General features: G+C 44.9%; 1 protein-coding gene across 1 annotated transcript in view; it reads right to left on the bottom strand.

Moving 5' to 3' along the window:
* Positions 1-17,782, bottom strand: part of TMEM132C (transmembrane protein 132C) — a 309,285-nt gene that overhangs the window by 77,123 nt on the left and 214,380 nt on the right. The window lies entirely within an intron of this gene.

The following is a 17,782-nucleotide window of genomic DNA, read 5'->3' as shown; positions in this document are numbered from 1 at the left end:
GTAGTTGGGATCAGTAGAGCGGAGGAGCCAAGCCAGGAGGAATCAGGAGTGGGGTGGGGAGCAGAGTTGGGGATTTTTTTCTTCCCCTGCTTACCTTTTGCTGGAGCACAAGCCTGCTCCAGATCCTTCCCCTTTTAAAAAAATGGCCACCATGACTCGCGCCATGTCCCTCCTCCCATCCCGGACATCGTGCTGGCCATTTGGACATGTGGGATGATCCCGGAAGAAGGTAAGTCCAGGATCGCCCCCCCCCATCTACACCCATATGGTGTAGAAAGGGCCAAAGAGTCCATGCTGGCTGAGGAATGCTAGGAGTTGCAGGACTGTCTTCTGTCTAAAGATGCATAGGATTGCACCCTTAACCTCTTCTTTTTCATGTAGATACCTAGATCTTTTGCACATTATTGGCTGTCCATGCACTGCTTGGGAGAGGTCCTTTGTCAGTTGCAATCAGGTTCACGACAGCCCGAATTTGACCGGTGTGTGTGTGTGTTACGATTTCCTCCAGAGTCAGAGATTGTGCTTTCCGCCATGAAGTGCAGCAGAGAAACGCACACCGGGTTTTGTTATTGATTAGGGGCGACGTTTTCTCTGGACAAGGTTAGTGGTACAATAGAAGACCGGAGGACGGGAAAAAAATGTAAAGGGAAGGGAAAAGGGGAGGTGGAAACAAAAGCAAAAAAAGAGAGGCCTTTTTTGTTAATTAACCCCTGTATTGAACATTAGGAAAGGGTGCCTCTCTTTTCACGCAGATGTTGTGTAATGGCCATTTAAAGGCAGGGAGAGTCTAGGAGGGAAATGGGTTATACATAGTAAGGGAAATCAATAGAATGATGCACTTAGTGGTTGCCTGGGCAGTTGGAAAGCTCCAAAGACTAACCTTCTAAATAAATATGTGGAAGTCTAATCTGCTGCACTCCACTCCCAGTCTCTCTCTCTCTCTCTGTTTTATATAACAAGGTCAAAAGACGAAGTAGAATTAGGTCAGGAAGTGAGAGAGGTTCACGTCCCCGTGTTTGTTTGAATGTCTGCATCAGGAGACAAATCACAAAAGTCTTCCTCATTGATGTTAACACGGTTTGAGCAGTCCCCATTAAATGAGGGAATTGCGAGTGAGCAACGATAAAAATAAATAAATTATTCTGACATGAATGTATTGGTTTCATTTTTATCCTGCCTTTTCCTTGAGTTGCCTATGTACACCATTTGCTGGGGAACATGGGCGGGAGGGTGCTGTAGTACTCATGTCCTGCTTGCGGGTTTCTCGGGGCTGCTGGTTGGCCACTGTGTGAACAGAAGGCTGTGCTAGAAGGACCCTTGGTGAGATCCAGCATGGATCTTCTTATGTTCTCATGCTGTATATCCAATAATAACTGATCCACATAACAACTCTGAAGGTAGTTCAAGCTGAAAGGGAGTGCACAAAGAAACTTGTTTCTAGTTCCACCAGCTCCCAAATTCATGCATGTTATGTGAGCCCCGTGGTGGTCTTTCTTTACACTTGCATTGGGAAATCATCACTGGGGGTGGGGGATCTACACTACTGCTTTAAAGCGCTTTAAAGCAGTTTGAAAACGTTTTGAAATCTGTATATGGAGTGTATCCTGGGCCCCAACAGTTGTCAAAACTGTTATAAAGCGCTTTAAAGTGCTTTAAAGCAGTAGTGTAGATCCTGCCCCAGGGACCCCCGTGGTGTTAAACCTTCTGCAGTGTTGAGGGCAGGGGTGCTGGTGAAATCTGGTCCACCCGGGCTTCCAATCCAACCTTCTGGGGTCATGCTGATAGTTTTGGTATGTTGGCTCCTCTTCTTTCGTCTTTGGTACCACCCACCCCTGGAATGAATCCCCCCACCCCAGACCTTCTCCAAAATTGAATCCATCCCTTGGTTTGAATGAACTTCGGCAGACTTGCTCATTAAGCGAATGCTTCTGCTGCGATTTGCAAATCTCTGTTAAAAAAAAACCTCATTGTATCTTTGGCGCCTTGTCTACAAATATGCAAAACTAAGACGTTACTATCAGGCACCTATTCAAAACACACACACACACACCTTGTCATTTCGCCCACATTTGTGACTCTCGACACCTCATCAGCTTCACAAACAGAACATGGTGTTTTACCCATAACAATGACAAATGGGCAGGTACAGGTACAGGTGAGATGAATGGCAATTAAATCCACAGCAGTCCCTGCTCAAGAGGGAGAGATTCTGTGTGTGTGGGGGGGGGGGAACCTTTCCCACATTGCATATGTACTTCTCACAATCTAAACCATCTCTAAAGTGGTACAGGAGTACAAACAATAACAATAAAGGGGCAAAAGGTGATTTATTTTTAGAAGCAAGTTTCTTTCTCAAGCAAAACTCTGGAAGTTTTTGGTGCGATCTGGTCTTTGAAGGCCAATCAAGCTACCAGTTTGGGGGGGATTTCACATCTACCTGTTCAGACAGGAGCTGGGTGTGAATCTGTAAGAAGGACGTGACCATTATGAACATGTGAAGAAAGAGGCAAGGATTAGGATAGGTGGTCAGGGAGGCATATATCAAACGTATTGTCCATATCATCTGTATACGTTGCACTTCTTAGAGTAGGGATGGGGGAAATTGTGGTCCTACAGATGTTTTCTGATCTCTGTATCCCATTATCATTGACCACCTGGTGTCTGGGGCTCATGGGAGTAGGAGTCCAACAACATATGGAAGGTCACAGCTCCTCTTTCCAATTTTAGAATCTCAGAAACATAGAAGATCATAGAATCATAGAATCATAGAATAGTAGAGTTGGAAGGGGCCTATAAGGCCATTGAGTCCAACCCCCTGCTCAATGCAGGAATCCACCCTAAAGCATACCTGACAGATGGTTGTCCAGCTGCCTCTTGAAGGCCTCTAGTATGGGAGAGCCCACAACCTCCCTGGGAACTGATTCCATTGTCGTACTGCTCTAACAGGCAGGAAGTTTTTCCTGATGTCCAGCTGGAATCTGGCTTCCTTTAACTTGAGCCCGTTATTCCGTGTCCTGCACTCTGGGAGGATCGAGAAGAGATCCTGGCCCTCCTCTGTGGGACAACCTTTCAAGTATTGGAAGAGTGCTATCACGTCTCCCCTCCATCTTCTCTTCTCCAGGCTAAACATGCCCAGTTCTTTCAGTCTCTCTTCATAGGGCTTTGTTTCCAGACCCCTGATACTAGACAGGTGCCTGTTTTGAGGTGCTTACAATTGGAATTTTAACAGTGAGGGAGAATTGGGAGGCATGGGAAATGACAACTTCCCATGCAGCCTCACAGGAAAGGTCCAGCTTTACCAATAGGTCTACCATGTTTTCATTACTTCTGTGGTCTCTGCAACAAGACGCCTGGGCCTAATCTACACCAAGCAGGATATTACACCATGAAAGGGGTATGTAAAAAGCAGGAGCCACACTATATTGCACTATGAAAGCGGTATGAAAGCGGTATAAGGGTTCGACATCTCCAACAAATAGTGCCCCTTCTGTTATCAATCTATGCGAGATGTGTGTGAGAAAAAATATATTGCACAGCCCCTGTATTTGGTAAGGATATAGAACAGCGTTCCCTATCCTGCTGTTCCAGCTTTCCTGACCATGGGACATACTGACTTGCAATGATGGGAGTTGTAGTCCAACACCTTTGGAGGGCACCAGGTTGGGGAAGGGCTGCTCTAAACAAAAAAAAAAAAAGAGAGAAGTAGGTGGCCCTAAGTTGCTCGTCATCAGTGTTCCACAACCCCACAGTCACCTCTGCATATCCTATTCTCCATCCTGTCCTCATGGTTTATATCTGCTTTGGGAGAATGAGAATTTCACTGGCACTTTCTGCCTCCTTAGGGAGGATGTGGCGTTATAGGCCTGTGAGCCTTAACTCCCAATTTCCCTGCTTTTTGGAGTTTGGTTGAAAACTGTAGAGCCTTTAACGTTGTTTTGTAAACCATAGGTTTTTTGTTTATTGAATAAGGTATGTGTCAATGGGCCCCAACAGTTCTCAGTGCACTTCAATACCACTATAAAGCAGTAATGTGGCTCCTGCCTTTTATATACCACTTTCATACTGCAATATCCCGATTGGTGTAGATTATGCCTCTCTCTCTCTCTCTCTCTGCCTCCCTCTTTCTCTCTCTCTCTCTCTCAATATCCAGCCTGCACAAATGTTTTGACAAACTTGAAAGTCTGGTCACTACTTCAGTACACCTTTTTATTTGTTCTAATAAAGGCATTACCATACTGTTCCTTTTGGGAGAGAGGGAGATACAGGGATAAGACAATATTAGTGAGCGGAATGGAATTATGAGTATTCGGAGAACCACCAGTACTACTACCTTTACCTTTTGATTGCTGAAGTCATTTATGCCCAATACTTTAATTGTGTGGTCTGTGAGGATAGTGCTATGACTTTAAATGAGTTTAAGTCACCATGAGCCTGTGTTAGACGGCGGGATATAAATATGATATAGATGGATGGATAGATAAATAGATAGATAGGATCATTGGGGAGTGTTCAGTTGTACCATAAGACATTATTCTAGAAGAAGAAAAATGTTCCTTGTGTTGAACAATTTCACACTTCAGCTTATTAAACACTGCCCCCTTTTGGCTGCTCTCTGTCAGTGCCTCAATTTATTTTACACCCCCCCCTCCACACACACACAACTTTGATAAGAACACTTGTTATATGCAGCGGCCAGATTGATAACTGGAACTAGAAGTTTCGAACATATAACACCGATTCTGGCATGCTTGCATTGGCTGGCTATACGTTTCCGAGCTCAATTCAAGGTGCTGGTTTTGACCTATAAATCTCTACACGGATTGGGACCACAATACCTGACGGAACGCCTCTCCCGACATGAACCTACCCGTACACTGCGCTCAACATCTAAGGTCCTCCTCCGAGTGCCTACTCCGAGGGAAGCTCAGAGGATGGCAACAAAGGAGAGGGCCTTTTCAGTGGTGGCCCCCCAATTATGGAACGATCTCCCCAATGAGGCTTGCCTGACACCAACACTGTTATCTTTCAGGCGCCAGGTCAAGACTTTTCTCTTCTCCCAGGCATTTAATATGCTAAGTTGTTTTTTTTTAATGGACTCCAGAACTGTTGTTTTATACTGTCGTTTTTATATTTTTGATGGTTTTACATTTTATATACTGTTTAACGTTCACTGTTTTTAACTTTTGTAAACCGCCCAGAGAGCTTTGGCTATGGGGCGGTATATAAATTTAGTAAATAAAAAAATAAATAAATAAATATAGTACCTGGGTTTCAAGTTCCAATCCCAGCTTTGGGAGAACAATTGAACGGTCTCAGTTGTGTTGCAATCATCGTCATCATCATCATCATCACCACAAAAATCAGCTCCCTTTCCAGTGGTTCTTTAGCAGCCTTTGCAAAAACATTTGCCCTCACTTGCCTTCACTGACCGTATGTCCAAATCTGCACTGCAACATCTGTATTGCTCACTTGCACGATCCCCAATTTGGTAATATGCCTAATCCAGGAAGGAGAAAACTGCAGAAGCTAAGGGCAGCCATGGTACCATTAAATGTTCATGTAATCTACCTGTTTTATAGGAGGAGGTGGGTCATCTACCCTGCCAGAATTGCTAGTTTGAACCTGAAAAATTGAAACTGGAGAGTAGTTGGTGCAGCTCCGTCACTTCTCCTGTTGACCTGTTTTGAACAAAAGCCGTAGCTCAGTGGTAGAACACACACTTTACGTGCAGAAGGTCCCAGGTTCCATCCCTGGAATCTCCAGGTAGGGCTGGCAAAGAGACCCATCTGAAAACCTGGACAGTTCCGGCCAGTCAGTATACACTGGCCTTCACCCACGTGGGATGACCCAAGTAACAAGAGGATCAAGGTGAAAGAAGGAACCAAACCAGAAGATCCACAGCCCATTGTTCAGGAAGATCCCTAGGACTGTAGCTCAGTGGTGGAGCGCCATCTTTGAATGTGGATGTCATACAATACTTGGCATCTCCAGGTAGAGACACCAGCGCTGCCTAAAGTCTTGCAGAGCTGTTGCCAGTCAATGTAGACAATGCCAAGCTAGATGGACAAATGGCCTGGCTGGTGTAATAGGCAACTCCTTCTGTTCCAAAAAGTTGCACTTTTTGAAAATTTCTGCTGCCAGCACAAAGCTGTGCTTTAGCCCTGCCAAGACAATGCCCATCTGTTTCTGCTGCCATTTAAGTGACCCTTGTAGTAAATCAGGGTTATCCAAGCCAGTTTGAAGAACACAATTCTGTCGGTCGTATCTATCTTCCATCCATCTATCTATCTTATCTGGCATTTCTCTATGATACCTATCTGAGGAAGGGAGGAGGGAGGAAGCAGCAGCCAGGCACCTCTCCACCGTGCCTGGGTCCAGCTCCAGCTCAGAGCCCCTTCCCTCCTGCTACCAACTGTCTCTGCAGAGGCCACCAGTGAGGGAGGAAGCAGCAGCCAGGCACCTCTCCACCGTGCCTGGTCCAGCTCCAGCTGAGAGCCCCCTCCCTCCTGTTGTCACCTGTAACTGCTGAACTTTGCAACTAAGATTGTAGTGCCTGAATTTGCTTTCCTTTCCCCCCTCCTCCTCCTCCCTCCCAATCCCCTTTCCTTTTGTGTCATGTCTTTTAAATTGTAAGCCTGTGGGCAGGGACTGTCAAGAAATACTTTTGTAAGCCGCCGTGAGAGCTTTTTTGGCTGAAGGGCGGCATAAAAATCCTTAAATAAATAAAATAAATCAATATCTGTCCTATCTGTCTGTCTTCAAAATAAAATAACTGGAGAAATTGCGTAATGGATCTCCTTTTACTAAAATGTAATTCCAAGTACGTTGGACAGCCGGTATGGTGTAGTGGTTAGAGTGTTGGACTGGGACTAGGGAGATCCGGGTTCTAGTTCCCATTCCTCCCAGAGAGCTTCGGCTGTTGGGCAGTATAGAAATGTGACTACAAATAAATTGTTCTGCAGCGGTGGAGAAGAGCAGCATATTCCCTTAATATACCAGTTGATGGACAATTTGGCTGCACTATCTAAGTTTGGACAGGAAAGAATTTAACAGATGCTGTTTTCGCTATCATGAAGAGATGACAGTGGAAGAATATTTACCCGATGAATTCCTGCCAGCCTTGCATTTCTCAAAGTCTCAGGTGCTCTACATGGGGCTGCCTTTGAATACTGTTCTGAAAGTTCAACCGACACTGAATATGGCAGCCTGGATTCCAAAGGGCCGGGACCATATAAAATAGCAACCCACAGCCCAGTACCTTCCAGATTTATTGCACTACAGATCACATCATTCCTGACTGTTGGCCATGGGACCAATCTGAGTGGGCAGTAGATATTTAAACGTATTGGATTGGATCCAGATTTAGTCATGCTTAAGAACAGAACCACTGAAATCACTGGGATTCAAATGGGACCAACTCAGCCTTATGCAAGCTGTTTCCTTCCAAATGGACTACAAGCACCATCATCCCCAGCCATGATAACGGGAGCTGTAGTCCAATACACCTGAGATTATTAGACGTGTGGTCCAAATGCCTCAGGTCGGAGAAGGCTGATATCATGATATGCCTAAGATGTCTACACTGGTTTCCAGATTTGTTTCAACTGGGGTAGAGATCATTGAAATAAATAAATAATTTGGAAGTCACACCATGCGGTCCTAAGCATGTTTATTCAGAGTTTACTCAGCTTCTCCTTCCTGTCTAGTATTATGAACAGCAAGAATACAGGCAGATCTACTTTACAAGATTGTTTTAAGGATTGCAAGACAAAAAGGGCATGGGACGCTTTACATACTTGAAAGTACACACCATGCTACTGCTAGGTTAGTAATTATTATTATTACTTGGGGCTCCTAACTGAACCTTAGCTCAGGCCTGAACAACATGCATCCTACTGAGCTGAATGTTGGTCACCAGTATACATGTTCAATGGTCTATCAAGTCCATGAAAACCATCATGTTTCTTCAATCCCAGACAGAAGGCAAACCAGAGGGTTGACGGAACTGGGTATGTTGACCTGGAGAAGAGAAGATGCAGGAGGAACACAGGAGGCCCTCTTGACATATCAGAAAAGCCATCATGTAGCAGAGAACAATGTCTTCTTCTTTGCCGCTGCTCAGGGCAGGACTACATCTAATGCATTTAAGGTACAGGAGGGTAGATTTGGGTTGAACATTAGATGTTTGTTTTTCCCCTAGTCGTCCTTCAGAGAGAAGATTGTCTTCTATGAAATAGGACAGCTGGCAATCCTGGATGGAAGTTTCCAAGCAGAGACTGGGCAGCTATCTTGTGCCCCCCCCCCCCCGTGACATTCTAGTTTTAACTTCATCCCATCAAAAATTGCTTTAGGACATCAGAAGAGCCTTGCTGGACCTAATCCAGCACTCTGTTCCCACAGTGGCCAACCAGCTGTTGACCAGCGACCCACATGCAACATTGCCCTCCCACCCATGTTCCCCAGCAACTAGTGTATATAAGTTTACTGCCTCTGATACTGGAGATAGCACACAACCATCAGGGCTAGTAGCCATGGATAGCCTTCTCCTCCAGGAATTTATCCAACCCCTTTTAAAGCCGTCCAAATTGGTGGCCATCGCCACATCTTGTGGCAGTGAATTCCATAATTTAACTCTGCGCTATGTGAAGAAGTCCTTCCTTTTATCTATCCTGAATCTCCCACCAATCAGCTTCATGGGATGGCCCTGTGGGTTTCTAGTATTATGGGGTGTGTGTGTTAAATGTCTTCCTCTCCACATTGTCTGTGTCATGCATCATTTTGCACACCTCCATCATGTCTCCCTTGGAGGGGGCTTTTCTTCTTCCAAGCTAAACCATCCCTGCTGTTTTAACCTTCCATCACAGGGGAGTTTCTCCAGCTGAGAAGATCCCCCCCCTCCAATGCTATGTTTCTATAGAGCCACCGCTAAGCCCCCATATATGGTCATGTAGGCCTAACATACCCTCATGAAACAGCCTCGAGGATTGCTGACTTCAAGTGACAGAATTTTATTTTTATTTTAAATTCCTCCCCCAGAAAAGCTGTCATTGTTTAATCACACCAAGTAAATTTGCTTGCTGCTAGACAATATATATCTTTTTAAAGCCAGCCTCTGAACCCAGCATTCCTGCAAATTCAAAAAGAAAAGCAAAAAGAAAAGACTAGGATGTAACAAAACAAAAAAACACACAACCAAAATCCAACTTCCTTCAAGCAATTAACAGCATCTTGATAAGTGGAATTGTAGCATAGCCCTACGGTGTAGCTAGACATCTTTCAGAGCTTTTTTAACCCTGTCAAATCAAAACTGCTAGATGATCAAAGCATATTCTCAAGCGCAAGATTATTGTGTCATGTATACAAAAAAAGCACACAGGGCGGGATAAAGATACCCCAGCCTGGTGCATGCTGGGAGTTGTAGCCCAGCACATCTGGAGGGCACCAGGTTGGGGAAGGCTGGTATCACAGCCAGTGCAGGCCGGAGGCTCTGATGTCAGTGGGGCAACGAATCCTCTCCAGGTTCCAGGTAGAACCGGACAGAACTCTGAGGGAGCTTGGATAGCCGTGGTTCAACTACTGAGACCATCTCAGAGCATTGGTCTTGACGGCTGGGGATAATGGACCTTGCAATCCACCAACAGGCAGGGTCCCAAATTTGAGGGCTACTGCTCTATCATTTTCCACACTTCCTGTTCTCCCTTGTCTTCCATAGAGCCTCATCTCTCAGCTCCCTAACTTCCCCCTTCACCCCCTGAAGTAAATTTGATTCCTCCCAACATCAGCTCAGCTGGCTCACTGCAGGGTTTCACATCGTTTCATTTCAGCGTGATGCCCCCCAAAATGCAATCGCATGTGGCAGGGTCTCGGCGCACACGAGCACCTGGCTTTGGGATCCACAGGCTGTTGCCTCCGCGAAAGAGCTGAGCCTTGGAAAGATGCCGGAACAACCGACACGGCATCTGGGATGGAGATGGATACATTATAGCGCACGGAGCTGCATCCATGCTCTAGGGGAGACGCGAACATGATGTGCAGGGACTGGAGCAGAAACGAAACCCTACATTTGGCTATCAGAAGACATTATGCAAATTAAATACATGCATGCAAAATGACACAACCTATTTTTAGCACTGAATTATGAGCTTCCCTTGGCCTGGATTTTTATTTTTGTCAGACACAAGGTATACATCCAACCTTGCCTGCCTGCCTGCGTGCATAGAACTGGGTTTTAAGGACATGGAGAATGTATTTGTTACATTTATATCTTACTTCTACTCCAAGGAGTTCACAGCAGCATACATCTTTCCTCGCCCACTCTCCACACACACAAATTTTGTCCTTACAACAACTCAGTAAGGTAGGTTGGGTTGAAAGATTGGCTTCTCCAAGATCAGCCAGTGTGCTTCATGCCTGTAGGAGATCTGAACCTGGGTCTCTGGGTTCCTAGTCCAAAACGCCAGCTGCTACCCCACCAATTTACAATATTGGGAAATAAACTGGAAATAATTAGACTGCAGACCTATGACTTTTCTTTAATGAAGAACGCCTGGTACATAGTAGGTACTTTTAACAATAAATAACGAAGACATCATGTTGGAACTGCAGAAAACAGTTGCCGTGTGGAATGGTCCTGCTCAGTGTTTCAGCCAGCCACACCCTCTTCTATTATTATTATTATTATTATTATTATTATTATTATTAATAATAATAATAATAATAATAATAATAATAATAATAATAATAATAATAATATACTGCCTCATAGCCGAAGCTCTCTGGACGGTTTACAAAGATTACAAAGATTAGATTAAAAGGACTGAACATTAAAAATCAATACACAAAATTTAAAAACAAAGGCATAAAAACAACTAACATAATTTTTAAACACTCAGCCAGGCCAAAGCTCATTTTGGAGTCAGCTAAAACTCAACATGTGCTGTTAAATGCCTGGGAGAAAAGGAAAGTCTTAACCTGGCACCAAAAAGATTACAACATTGGTGCCAGGCAGGCCTCTTCAGAGAGATCGTTCCAGAATTGGGGAGCCACCACAGAAAAGGCCCTCTCTTGTTGTCATCCTCCAAGCTTCCCTTGAAGTAGGCACCCGGAGGAGGACCTTAGATGGACTCCATTCCATCTCTGTCTCTCCCGTTTTCCTTCCCTTACTCCCCTCTCCAACAGATTCTGTACATACTCAGTCTTAAGTGGGTTATTTTGCTTTTGCTGCACATGTGCCTCCTCTGGAGTTTCTCGAAGCATAGCTGACCCCCACTTGGCTACGCTCCTCTCAGCACTGAGCGGGTGAGTTTGGTATTGGAAGGAGTTCTAAAGACCAACTTCCTGCCCCCAGATATGACCCAAAAAGAACTTGCAAAAGTCAAGCCTGCTTAGCTGCACTTTTGATTCTGTTTCTTCATCATGCAGAAAGGTGACGCAATTTATTTATTTATTACTACATTTATATCCTGCCTGTTTTTCTTTTGTGAGGAATCCAAGGTGGCTCACACTGTCCTCCTCCTCTTCATTTTATCCTCCCAACAACCCTGTGAGGTAGGTTAGACCAAGAGCCAGTGACTGGCCTGAAGTCACCCATTGAGCTTCATGGCCATGTGGGGACTAGAACCCAGGTTTCCCAGTCCAACACTTTAACCCCTATACCACGTTGGTTCTTGGGAACTATAGATAGTTGATACAAGGTGGATATGAGAGAGAGAGAGAGAGAGAGAGAGAGAGAGAGAGAGAGAGAGAGAGAGAGAGAGAGAGAGAGAGAGAGAGAGAGGCTTTCTACAGATACTCTGAGGTTTGCAGGACTTTTATCTCCTCTCATTTCCATTCCTTTGTAGGTGCTTTCAAGGATTATTCCCCCAAAGGCGGTGGAAATCTGAACACAAGCACCAGTTCCCAAGGCAGATAGCTACGAGGGGCAACGCCATGACCTGCCAGTGGGCAACACGAGGCCAGGACGCCTGTAAGGCAGCCAGAAGGTTTGATAACCCCAAGTCAACTCTTCCGTTCCTTTGAAGGGTCTTTGATCAAACATCCCGAGAGTTATGGGGGCTGCACAGCAGCTAGGGATATCTAGAAATGACAAGCACACAAGGGGAGGACATGAATAATATAGAGGAGAAGCCATTATTTGCCGTGCTGCAGGAAAACGTTTCTGCTCCTTACAAAAGAGGGGATTTATCTTTCTTTGATCGGAGGCGACGAAGCCAGAATACTAATTCAATCAAGTGAAATACAGCGAGGGAAATAAGAAAAACCACCTGATATATTTCAGCACCACGTCCAGTGTCCAGTGATGGAATTGTACTGTGGACAGTGCTGGTAGCCTGATCTTAACAAGTGTGTGTGTGTGTGTGTGTCGGTGTTTGTTGGTGTGTGTGTGTGTGTGTGTGTGTGTGTGTGTGTGTGTGTGTGACATTTGGCTGCCTTAATTACAGGGAATGGGCCAATTCCCCAACTTTGAAATGGAGAACAGAACCTTGAGAAGAAAACATTCATGGTCCTTGATGGCTGGAAAAGTCTCTCTCTCTCCACTGCCTTTGGAAGATGACCTTCTTCAGCCCACAGGAGGGATAAAGGAACAGTTTTTGCCATTTAGATTTAGAGACAGAGGGACCAAGTACTGTGAGGGAGGTCAGACTGAGAGTCGTTGACTGGCCCGGAGTCACTCAGGGACTTTCATGGCCAAGCGGAAACTAGTATCCATAATTTGGAAGTCCTAGTCCAACACTCTAACCACCACACCACACTTTCTGTCTAAATAAATTAACTGTTCTTGGACCGAGGATTACTGGCTCCACTATACTACATTGGCTATATCATCAACATTAAGTATGGTATTGGACAGGCCCAGAATGAAAAGATGGAACCCTTGGGCAGCTGATGGACAACCATCACACGGAAGGGCCCACCACCACGGCTCACACTAATTGCCCCTTAAAAAAATCAGTTCTCCAATGAAATCTGGGCAGCTGAGTCTGCCAGTATAATTTCCCAGAAGTCTCACTCTTACTGGGGCTGCCATTTTAATTTCCCACAATGCCTCAGATCAACATGATGACAGAGGCATTGTGGGAAATCAAAATGGCGGGTTTCTAGGCCCAGCCACTGAGTACTCATCAAAATACTGCTGCCTACTTCTACCATTATCAGGTCAACCTGCCTAGGTCCCAGTTTGAGAACCCCCACCCCCTCAAATGTGGAACAGGCTCTGGTATTGGATTTGTAAAGGACTGTTCACATATATGAGTCATATACAGCCATTACATAATTAACATGGCTGCATGATATATGATGACACACAGAAAATGGAACCTATGAGGAATCCCTAAAGCTTCCTTCCCCAACCTGATGCCTTCTAGATGTCTTGGACCGCAACTCCCAAAAAACAATGGACAAATGCAAGTCCTAAGAGGGTGATGGATACTCTTACACGGAAGGGAAGAGTGTGCAATGAGCGTGGACAGAAAGGTCAATTTAAAAAAGAGCATCCCAAGTTGAACGCACCCTCTGACAGTCAACCTGTTCGCCAGACCAAATTGGCAGTAAAGAATGAATCAGAGGTTACCCCTCCCCCAAATTAAACATACCTGTGCATCTGTAATAACAAATACTGAGCAGGTAAATCCAATGTGTAGAGGTTCTTTTCAGGTGAAAGAGAAGACAGGGTTGGAGATGTTAGACATGAGTTCGTCAGTGACCTTATGAAAACAAGGCATGTTTTAATAAGGTCACTGATGAACTCATGTCTAACATCTCCAACACTGTCTTTGTGACACCCACCCTCCACTGAGTTTACTTAATTCACTTTACTTCTTTTGTGACTCCAAAGGACCCAGCTCAGGTGCACTCGTCAGGGCTAGAGATGCCAACTCTGTCCCTGTGGCGTGCCTACTTCTGCTTAGGCCTCCACAGCAGCACATATCAGCACCCTTGACCCAACCTTCTCCCATCCGCTGCCACCATATGATTACCTGTACCCTTCCCTAGGTACTCCAATGTCCACACCAGGTTTAAATGAATGTTATTTATTTAACAAGATGATTATGCAGGTTCAAAGCTTATTGGTTTCTCTCAGTGACAAGCGTATGGTTTCAGAGCACACAGCGTAATGGTTTCATAGGTTACTTCACTTTAATGTTTCACAAAATATGACTTCAAGTTCTCCTACCTACTCTACCCCTTTCTAAACGACACTATCCTCTTTCCCACACTCTAATCTAGGGTGACCATATGAAAAGGAGGACCAGGCTCCTGTATCTTTAACCGTTGCATAGAAAAGGGAATTTCAGCAGGTGTCCTTTGTATATATGGAGAACCTGGTGAAATTCCCTCTTCATCACAACAGTTAAAGCTGCAGGAGCTATACTGCAGCTATACTGTGACCAGATTTAAAAGAGGGCAGGGCACCTGCAGCTTTAACTGGTGTGATGAAGAGGGAATTTCACCAGGTTCTCCATATATACAAACAACACCTGCTGAACTTCCCTTTTCAATACAACTGTTAAAGATACAGGAGCCCTGGCCTCCTTTTCATAGGGTCACCCTACTCTAATCCACCAAAACAATAAACACGCAGACCCTTCCTATCTCTATCCCAAAGCATTCCATCCTTTCTCTCCTCAGAAGCAGCCTATATATTCTCCACAGTCCTCCGACTCCCCCCTTCTCACAGCCAATCCAGGAGCTCTACACAAACATCCAATCAGCACTCTCCTTCCATCCAGCACTCATTCTCCTCTCTATGGTTCATACTTACCAATCTGCAACAACCATACAGTGAACTCTGCAAACCTTAATGAATTCTTATCCTTTATAACATAGGCATCAGCAGTAAAACATCACAGTCCTCTCTTTGCATATGTACATAGCTGAGTTGGGTATTCTGGGAGTTGTAGTCCAACACATCTCAAGAGAACCTGGTTGGAGAAGGCTATGATCTTTTACAAGGCTGGCTCCCTGCCGCCCCAAGTGGACCACATCCAATCCTTGCTGCAAACACGAATGCCACATTTTCTCCTGCACTCGAACTGAACCTCACTCTAAATTATCCTGTCTCATAAAAGATACCCCCCTTTTTTGTTATCAACTGGAAAAAAAAAAACCACCCTGCAAGAGTCCTCGAAGCACTTACCATGGAACAATTAGATTGGCCGAACATAAATTTTGCCCAATTGTTTTTACTGCCACTCTAAACCGACGAAGAAATTTTGTTTTGTTTTTTCTAAACGAAGGGAGCTCCATTTTCTTTCAAGTTCAGAAGGCTCTGCTCTTGCCTAGCTTGATCTCACCCAGGGACACTTAACGGGTGACAAGCAGGTTTATGGGATGACGAAGAACAGACCTCTCTTTGCCTTCGACTGCTTTTGATTTGAATTTCAGATAGAAGCAGAGTGGCAGCCTTTGATCGCTCCTCTCCTGATTCAACATATGACCCTGGGCAAGTCACTTTAGCATGAAACAGCTTGGGCCACATAACCAATCTGCTAATAAATACCAATGCTTTGTCTTTATTTCCTTCTTCATTAGTTTGTTTTTAGCCCATTCTTATCATTCTTAGCCGCACTCTCTGCCTTGAAGTTTCCCAGGCAGGCTAGTCTGAGACCAGTCTTTTGTTGTTGAATTACGACACATCGCAAACACAATTACATCTAAGGGGAGACATGATAGAGGTGTACAACATCGTGCCTGGTGTCGACAATGTGGATAGGGAGACATTTTTCTCTCTCTCTCATAATGGGGTCATCCTATGAAGCTGATTGGTGGGAGATTCAGGACAGATCGAAGGAAGGACTTCTTCACACAGCACCTATGGAATTCACTACCACAAGATGGCCACCAACTTGGAAGGCTTTAAAAGGGGGGTTGTATAAGTTCCTGGAGGAGAAGGCTATCAATGGCTACTGGTCCTGATGACTAAGTACAACCTCCAGTATCAGAGGCAGTAAGCCTGTGTGCACCAGTTGCTGGGGAACATGGGTGGGAGGGTGCTGCTGCAACATGTCCTGCTTTGTTGGTCCCTGGTTGACAGCTGGTCGGCCACTGTGTGAACAGAATGCTGGACTAGATGGACCCGTGACCTGATACAGCATGGCTCTTCTTTTGTTCTGTAAAGGTGCCAATCATATTATTATTTTTAACGAAGACGTCCCTTTCTGTATTTGATCTCTGCTCCATCCTCTTGATTTTTCTTTGTTCTTTTTTTAAAAAAAAAATAAAAATAAATCCCATTTGCCGTTACTGCAAATCTCGGTTTATATGAATATATAGCTTTTCTTTCTTTTTCCTGTGCCAGGGTAATGGCCATTCCATTTATACGCCCTCCGCACATGCTGTCAAAAACATGAAGAGCAAAATCGGATTCATTACCTAAGTCCTCTGAAGAGCGGGGGCATTAAGCCGATCAGATCCCATTAAGAGTTCAAGTCTCATTTCTTGTCGGCTCCTTGTTCTAATTAGTTGATTATATCGGTGCCTATGCCAGATACAGAATGAGGTCTTTGTATCTACAGTTACTGCCATGTCAGTAGAAGGAATGTTAGCCAAAGAGACTTAGCTTTTGAACTCAGGTGTGTGTGTGTGTGGTGATGTGGGGTACCTTTCAGGTCTGATCTTTTTCCACTTCTACTCTTTTCTTCTGTTCTTAAATAGAGAACAACCAGAAGCCAGTGCTGTCTCTCAGTAGGGAGCACTTAGCCATTTGCCCAGGGCTGAAACTGACATTACTTTCAATCCATGGATCTAGCAGTTACAACTTTACCAATTTTTTTTACTTTAGAGGAGGCGCAGTGCCTCTGATTTGGATTGGGGCCTTAGGATTGGTGAGGAGGGGTAGAGGACCCTTTAGGATTTGCAATCCAGCTCCCTGCCCTGGCTCTAGAGTTATTATTTTTTTTTTTTTAAAGGAGGAGAAGGAGAAAGATGTGGATTTAAAGTAATTTCTGTTTTGGCCATCATTCAAGTGAAGGGAATTTTTACATTGGAACGTCTCTTTGTGTCTGAAGCCGAGCCAGGGCTATGGGTACGCATGGTTGGACACATGCCAAGATAAGAGATTTTTGCTGCTCAGCACAGAAAAAGGGAGCTAAGAAATATCCACACACACACCCTACCCAGCTGATCTGTATGGATCTGTTGAGGGGGTGGGTGGGAAGGGTGCTTGTGTGTGTAAGAATGGTGTGTGTGTGTGAATGTTGTGAGAGGGAGGAATGGAGGAATGAGTGGTGGTTAAAGAGTTACAGAAAAGAGCAACCAAAATGATTAAGGGGCTGGAGCATCTCCCCTACGAGGGACGGTTACATCAACTGGGATTGTTTAGCTTGGAAAAAAGGAGGCTAAAAGGAGACATGACAGAGGTGTAGAAAACTATGCATGGTGTGGAGAATGTTGCTAGGGAGACATCTCTCTCTCTCAAAATACTAGAACCCAGGGTCATCCTATGAAGCTGATTGGTGGGAGATAAAGGACAAATAAAAGGAAGGACTTCTTCACACAGCGGATAGTTAAATTATGGAACTCACTACCACACGATGTAGTGATGGCCACCCATCTGGATGGGTTCAAAAGGGGGTTGGATAAATTCCTGGAGGAGAAGGCTATTGATGGCTACTAGCCCTGATGGTTGTGTGCTATCTCCAGTATTTGAGGCAAGAAGTCTCTGTGCACCAGTTGCTGGGGAACATGGGTGGGAGGGTGCTGTTGCACCATGTCCTGCCTTGTTGATCCCTGGCTGATGGCTGGTTGGCCACTGTGTGAACAGAGTGCTGGACTAGATGGACCC

The sequence above is a fragment of the Elgaria multicarinata genome, chromosome 18 (assembly GCF_023053635.1).
Source record: "Elgaria multicarinata webbii isolate HBS135686 ecotype San Diego chromosome 18, rElgMul1.1.pri, whole genome shotgun sequence".
NCBI classification, from domain to species: domain Eukaryota; kingdom Metazoa; phylum Chordata; class Lepidosauria; order Squamata; family Anguidae; genus Elgaria; species Elgaria multicarinata.
Note: the sequence above shows the minus strand (reverse complement) of the source record. Positions and strands in the feature narration are given on the sequence as shown.